This window comes from Octopus sinensis, linkage group LG1, assembly GCF_006345805.1.
Source record: "Octopus sinensis linkage group LG1, ASM634580v1, whole genome shotgun sequence".
NCBI lineage: Eukaryota > Metazoa > Mollusca > Cephalopoda > Octopoda > Octopodidae > Octopus > Octopus sinensis.
This window is the reverse complement of record NC_042997.1, coordinates 86,819,943-86,828,259: the sequence shown is the minus strand read 5'-3', so window position 1 is coordinate 86,828,259 and position 8,317 is coordinate 86,819,943. Positions and strand designations below refer to the sequence as shown.

The 8,317-nt window shown below is 39.4% G+C and overlaps 1 long non-coding RNA gene across 1 annotated transcript in view; it reads left to right on the top strand.

The window, feature by feature from the left end:
* Positions 1-780: 780 nt before the first annotated feature.
* The window catches only part of LOC118763186, a 10,115-nt gene continuing 2,578 nt past the window's right edge, over positions 781-8,317 (top strand). Inside the window, exons 1-2 of the long non-coding RNA XR_004998943.1 lie at positions 781-835; positions 6,584-6,590. This is a non-coding gene — a long non-coding RNA (uncharacterized LOC118763186). The remainder of the gene's footprint in view (positions 836-6,583; positions 6,591-8,317) is intronic.

Genomic DNA, 8,317 nt, shown 5'->3' with positions numbered 1-8,317 from the left:
CACAAGCACTCGTAGACGTACTTGCAGATTTCTTTTAAAAAGCAAGTCTAGAATTGTTTGCTTAGAAGCTTATTTCTAGCTCTATAAATTTCTTGGTAACACGCAGCAGTATCTGTTATGGTAATAGAAACTTTTGCATTTTGTTCAAAATTTGGATCTTGTGCTTGAAAAATTTCAGCTCACCATTCAAAAGTGAGCTGAAAAATAAAACTCGTAAACCCGGGGTCTCGTAAAGCTGGTTCTCATAAAGTGAGGTATTTCTGTATCTATATGTATGTATGTATGTATGTATGTATGTATGTATGTATGTATGAATGTATGTATGTATGCATGTATGTATGTATGTATGTATGTATGTATGTATGTATGTATGTATGTATGTATGTATGTATGCATGCATGCATGTATGTATGTATGTATGTATGTATGTATGTATGTATGTATGTACGTTATGTATGTACGTATGTATGTATGTACACTTATACACATACGCGCTCTGCCGGCAAAACTTCGAAGTCACTGGCACCTTGTATTTTGTTTCAATAAAATATTTACATTCAATACTGAATCGATTGTATGTTCTTGTTACTCTCACTCATGTATATTTACACACACCCATTATAAGTGAGTGTGTACGTATGTGTGTGTGCGCGCGTGTGCCTGTGTGTGTACGCGCATGCGCATGTGTGTGTGTGTGTCTGTGTGTCTGTGTGAATGTGTGTCAAGGAAAGAGAAAGTGTGTGTGTGTGTCTGTGTGAATGTGTGTCAAGGAAAGAGAAAGTGTGTGTGTGTGTGTGTGTGTTTGTGTGTGTGTGTGGTGTGTGTGTGTGTGTGTGTGGTGTGTGTGTGTGTGTGTGTGTACTTATCTGTATTGAAAGTATAAGTACGAGTATCTTACAATTTACATGTGTTGTATTTGTGTATCGCAGTAAGCGTGTGTGTAAAATATATTCACAATTGAAATGCACCCATTTGCCTCTAGGCTCACTAAGACAGTGTTGGTGCTAATAAATGCTCATTAATCGTTTTGGACTCACATTTGGCTCTCCATTCCAAAATTCACCAACGAAATAGCTTTGAGTAACTTAAGTGCGTTTGAGGAAGCACGCCAAAACATAAATACACACGCACACGCACGCACACGCACACACACGCACACGCACACACACACACACACACATACACACGAACACACACACGCACGCACGCACGCACACACACACACACACACACACACACACACACACACACATACCCACACACATATATTGTTTACTTTTTATTTATGTACTGGTTTCATTCATTGAACTGTGGCCATGCCATGTTCAAGATTCCCTTTAAAAGGGTTTGTTTTGTCACGGGCAAACTATGGTCCCGATGGCCGTATGCAACTTGCGGAACTTTCTAGATGGCGCATCTAACGAAAAGTTACTTTGAATTTCTTTTAATAGTGCGCTCATCAAAAAAGTTTGCCAATGAATGGTTTATTTCTGTGGTTCTCAATCAGGGTCCATATGAACCCTGGGGGTCCGCATAAGCAAAATCGTAAATTGGGTCTACAGTATTATCTTAAGGTCCATGAAAAATTTTTGCTTTAGATGTATCTATTGCTAGAGATAGCTAGGCTTCGTTAACGTTTTACGTAGTTCAACCTACACAAGGTAATGTGTGAAAAGCAAAATAGGAATTTTGAAAGAAGTTTCTATAAAACTAGTTTTTAAAGGTCGAATGGTTATGGGGGTTCACCAGAATAAAATGATAACCAAAGAGGTTCACAGGTAAAAAATGGTTGAGAATTACTACTTTAGTTGATCATAACGACCCCGACTATTTTGTTCTCTATTTACTGAACCGTTAAGTTAGGAGACACAGACAAACACAACATAAAAGACAGAGGCACGGTCATGCAACAGATTCTGTTGCATGGTTTCCGGTTGTCAAATTGCCATTTATGAGACTATAGTAGATGGCCAAGGTTCTGTTACATGGGATCGAACTTGTAACCACGTGGTTGGAAAGGAATTTATTAACTACATATGTTTACATATATATGTGTGCGTGTGAGCACGCGCGCGTGTGTGTATGTGTGTATTCTTTTATCATTCACATGTTTCACTCTTTGGACTGCGGCCATGCAGGAGCAACATCTTCAAAGAGTTAGTCGAATAAATCGACTCTCAACCCCAGTACGTATTTTTAAATCTGGTATATATTCTATCATTCGTTTTTGTCGAACCGCCAATGTTTCTGGAACGAAAACAATGCAACACCGGTTATCAACCAGTGGACAAACACAAAGACACACGTTCACATATGCGCGAGAGTAAAAGAGAGAGTCTGTGTGTCTTTGTGAGTGTGTGTGCGTGTATGTATACGCATACATACCATAAATTATGTCTGAATTCTAAGTAAGGAAAACAAGTGATCAAATCTTTCCATGATTATCTATGACACCTTTCTATATATTCGTAAGCTTTTTAATCCCATTAGCAAAACACGAAGAGAACTCTGAATAATTAGTTTCGACTGCTCAGTTATTTCGAGAGTTAATCTATCCAAATGATTCTGTAAACTACGGAACAAATAGTAATCTGAAGGAACAAGGTCAGGGGAATAAGGCGGATGTGTAATTTTCTCCCAGCCAAGTTCCTCAATCTTCTGTGATATGATCTTTGCTGTGCGGGATCTTGCATTGTCCTGAAGAAACACCACTCCCTTTCGATTCACTAAAACACGCCTTTGTTCTTCAAAGCAGCGTTCAAACTCTCTAATTACTGACAGTAGATCTGAGTATTGATTGTTGGATTAGTTGACTCCTTTAGAATCTCACCAGAGAGAACCTTCTTCGCATGAAGTTCCCTTTTCGGTTGTGGTTGGGCCTTTTTCCCTTCACCAAGCCAATGCCCACGACGCTTAACATTTTGATAAAAGATCCATTTTTCCTCACCGGTCACCAGTCTGTCCAAAAAGGGTGAGATGAGTTCACGAAAACGAAGAGAAGAGCAAATGTCCACTCGGGATTTGCGGTTGGCTTCAGACAAATTATGAAGCACCTATTTTCCGAATTTGGGGATCTTTCCAAGCTGTTGAAGATGGCGGTGAACAGTTGCACGGCATAAAACGAAGTCTGCTTGCCAATTCTTCAACTGCATTATCTTTTTCAATTGCATTATCATTTTCAAGTTCTGCCAAAAGAAGCTTGTCATCAAATACAATTGGACGTTCTGTTCGGGCCTCATCTTCAAGGCTAAAATCTCCACTTCTGAATTTTACAAACCATCTTCTGCAAGTGCTTTCATTTAGGCACTCTTCTCCATAAACTGAGTAAATATTTCGAGTCTCTTCAGCTACAGAGTTAACTTTTTTAAGCTTATAAAGCATTATGTACCTCAAATGCTCCCGAGACACTTCCATGTTTGAAGAGCTATGATTAGTGAAATTTCAATTAGATTATCCTGCAAAATGAAATTTAAGTAGTCCAAATACATATAAACATTACTTGATGCCATTAGACACTCTAAAATATTGTTAAAGCGTTTACAAATTGAAAATATAGAAGTCCAGACATCACTTATGGGATGCCCTGACATATATGTGTGTGTATGTATATATATATATATATATATATATATATATACGAAGGGTTTCCACACAGTTTCCATTTTCAAGATTCACTTGCAAGACAATAGTCAGCTGGGAGCTATAGCACACTAACCCAAGATTCCGTGAAATGGGACTGAACACCTGAAACCACGTATATATCCTTTCACCCCTACTCCTCTTCCCTTCTTCCCTCTTTCTCCCTCCCTCCTTCCCTCTTCCCCTTCCCTCTTTCTCTCTGCTCCCTCACTCCCCTTCTCTCTCTCTCCCTCTCTCTTCCCTCCTCCTCTCCCCTCCTCTTCTCCCCTCCTTCCTTCTCCCCCTTCTCTCCCCTCCTCTTCTCCCCTCCTTCCTTCTCCCCCTTCTCCCTCCTCTTCTCCCCTCCTTCCTTCTCCCCCTTCTCCCTCCTCTTCTCCCCTTTCCTTCTCCCCTCTTCTCCCATTTCTTTCTCCCCCCTCTTCCCTCATCTCCTCTCTCTACACTACACCATACGACTTTACACATCACATCATATATACATACACACGTCCAGACCTCTCATACGCACTAATACTCTCTCATACACACACACACACTCTTCTCATACACACACACACACACACTCTTCTCATACACACACACACACACTCTTATGTTGGAGCGAGGTCATTCAACCCTATTATCTCCCCTAATTTCGCTCTTGCGTCTCACGTTTGATCTTTGACTTCTGGCCGAAATCAGATCGCCATGTTGATTCGCTAGCCTCTGCACGCATATTTTTTTTTCTCTCCTTCTTTCTGTGTTTTTTCTCTGTGTATCTTTCTGTTGAAGAGCGTAGGCTCGAAACGTTAAAGACTTGTTTTATTTATATTTCCTGAACCACACGCTAATTCAGGAGCAGGTAATGCAGTTGATCAAGCAACAGAATCTTCATCGTCGAATCACGGAGGTATCCTACAGTCATACATATGTGTGTATACATGCATACGCATGCACACACACAAACACACACACACACAAAGATGCATGCATGCATACATACATACATACATACATACATACATACATACATACATACATACATACATACATACATACATATATACAGTGGTGGGCACTGTTCCGCTAATCCTTTAACAGCAAATTAGCGAAGCAAACTTTTCATTTAACGTATTAGCGTTTTCGCTAACTTTGGAAATCGTTAGTGGACCAATTAGCTTCCACCAAATTTAGTTCCGCTAACTTTCAGTCCGCTAACAAAATTCAAACATTTGTTCCTGTCTGTTGTGGGCGTGTCTCGAAGAGTCTGTCAAGCACGCTATTGGCTGACTACGTGTACATGTGACAAGACGTGACTGGTCGACGCAGCAGTAGCTAGCTGAGCAGCATTATATAATTCTGCAGTTTTTAGTTGTGTTCACTTACGACGTTGTCATATTACAAACTTTCTCACATTACAAACATTACATACAGTCACATTACAGATAGACGTTGTCACATTACTAGCGATAGCAGTGTACGTTATCAGCTTATCAAGTTATCGCTTATCGTTATGGAAGGTAAAGACGTTTTTATTCGGCCTGAGGATGAAGGGTTTATTTGAGGAGTCTAGAGCGGCTGTGGGTGAGACAGAGGTCACTCAGGTTGAGAGCCAGGAACTTCAGAATCCGTAGCCCCACTTGGAGGACAACATTGTCCTTACGTCAAGGGATAAGAGGAACGCCAAAATCCTGTGCATCCGGTGTCATGTGCCAGCCCAAAGAGACCACCATCGAGTTACCAGCAGTGATCTCTACAATTGAAGTCGCATTTCAAGGGGAAACACCCAGGGCATGTCATCCAGTTTGAGGAAAAGATCGAGGCCGGCTCTTTCCGTGGGAAACATAGACAATCTTCTTGTAGCAGTGCCAGCAGCCAGTCGTCACAGCCATGTGCAAAAAATGCACGCCAGCCCAGCATTGGCGAGGCATTTGCCCAGACTGCTGGCGCTGGCATCCGTCAGTCTATGGTGGACAGAAGGATTGTAGACATGTTTGTCGACAACATGCTGCTGCTGCATTTAGTGGAGTCCCCCACCTTGGTCGGCCTAATCAAGACGCTGAACCCCAGCAAAACGTCGATATCCCGCTGCACTCTGGATAGAATGATCTTGGCCAGCCATAAACAGCTGGAGGAGTACCTTACAAGATACTTATAAATCAAAATTATACAAGATTATAAAATTATTATTAGGGCGTACTTCGTATGTTCTTAATTTAATTTAAATATTTAATTTTTTATTAAATAATCATTTTCTTAATTAATAATAATAAAATGTATAATAGCAAGTTGAAATAAATGTCATAATACATATATACAGTATATATATATATATATGTTCTACTCATGATTAAGTCTGCGCAGCCAAAACAGCAGTCTTTAATGAAATAACGAAGAAACAAACCTTAAGTTCTGAACGTAAAAAATTCCGACTATCATTCCAGCCCTCATCTCGGTTATTCACCCACACACCCACCCACAACGTGTCACCTACCATGGTAGTGTCACTGTTTTCAAAAGTTTAATAACAAGGCTTTAAATTATAAGCAATATTTCCATAAATTTCAATTTTCAATTTTTCTCTCTCCATAGTGGTTATAACCCAAACAATGAAAACATGCGGTGGTATATCTCATTCATATAACTACTCACACACTACCTACTTCCACATTTTAAAGATGATGAAGATAAACATACAAACAGACAGGCAAGCAGGCAGGCAGGCAGGCAGGCAGACAGACAGACAGACAGACAACAGACAGGCAGACAGACAGACAGGTAGATAGATAGATAGATAGATAGATAGATAGATAGATAGATAGATAGATAGATAGATAGATAGATAGATAGATAAATAGATAGATAGACCAGAACATTAATAGAACTTTCGATCATCTTTGGTATTATGTCCCATCAGCTAACATGCTTGCTTATGGGACCCACTTGGCTCTCATTCCCCTGATAGAAATTTCGTGTGTTGGTGGGATCCTCTGTGATCTACATTGCATTATCTCAAGGTTCTCTGTCATCTATACACTTCTTTATCTTTTACTTGCTTCAGTCATTAGACTCTGGCCATGCTGGGGCCTTGAAGAATTTTTAGTCGAATGAACCGACCCTAGTACTTTTGTTTTTTCTAAGCCTAGTACTTATTCCCTCGGGTTGTCAAGTGGTGTGTATGTAGAGGGGAACACATCCTCAGAGGCAAAATACACACACACACACACACACAGCGAGCTTCTTTCAGTTTCCGTCGATCAATTCCACTCACGAGGTTTCGGCCAGCCCGAGGCTATAGTTGAAGACACTTTCCCAAGGTGCCACACAGTGGGACTGAACCCGGAACCATGTGGTTGGGAAGTAATCTTCTTACTCCACAGTGATGCCAGCACCATTCTGTATCTTAACAATCTATGCCATGTGATCACTAATGACACAACTCTTATATTTCACTTTTATTTTATCTTTCGCACGCGGTCTGACATGTCAGTGTTTCCGCTGATTCCGGGAACAGAACTAAAAGATATAATGTAAGGGAAATAATCCTCCGATCACATGTGGAAATCCTGTCTTTTCTAAGGATTGCTAACACTCCGATCAAAGCCTTCAAACTTGTTTCAAATGCTATGTCACAGAATCTCCAACGATTTCTCGTGGCAATCTCAAATATATAAAATTGTAAAATCTGAATCACAACAAAGTCTAGGCTTCCTCTTCAAGGCCAGAAAATAATCCAAACATAATTAGCTCCCGAATCACTACAAAACTCAAGTATATTAAAGTAATGCTAATATATATGAAACAACGTTGCTTCTACATTTTACATTGTCTTCAAATGAAAGTCATTCAGTTGGTTCGGTGAAAATTCTCTAACATGCTACACATACTGATTCATATATCTGTCTCTTCTTCAATTACGGTTTTCTTTGAACTTAGTCAGCTGCATGTCATCCCTATTCAAAAGTACTCGATTCACTCGTTTCTCTTCCCTTCGTAACTCTTTTATGTCACATCTACAGAAACAACCCGAAACAACACTAAACACGTTTCTCAATTATTCTATATATAAAAAAAAAAATTAATAGAAATGGCTTTTCTGATAATTTTTCCACTTTAATAATTAGATGTTTATAAATTATTAGGTGTTCCCATAAACACTCAATAATTTATAAACATCTAATTATTAAAGTGGAAAAATTATCAGAAAAGCCATTTTTATTGTTTTCAAATATATAATGCTATATCAAGGACTTTCTACTTATTATACTACACACACGCAAGCACACGCACACACACACTCTTACACACATTTTGTATGAATATATTTGCATGTGAACTCGAGTTCCCGGTGTACCATAGGTGAAAAAATTAATATTTGTTGGATTAACTATTATGGATTAAAAGTTTATTCTCTCTCAGACTTATATTTGCATGTGTTAATTGCCTTTTCATCCTTAACGGTTTTTAATTCAGACACATGGGATAACAATATTGAGATGGGGTGGAGGGATTAGTGGATACCATCGACTCCAATACTTAATTCGTACTTCGAAAGGTGAAGTTGACCTCGGCAGCAGTTGAACTCGGAATTCAAAGAACTAGAACAAATACCACAAAGCATTTCTTCCGACGCTTAAGCAATTCTTTCGATCCACTGCTCTGTTTTCATCCTTAACCTTTTGCCTGTCCAAAGAATTTT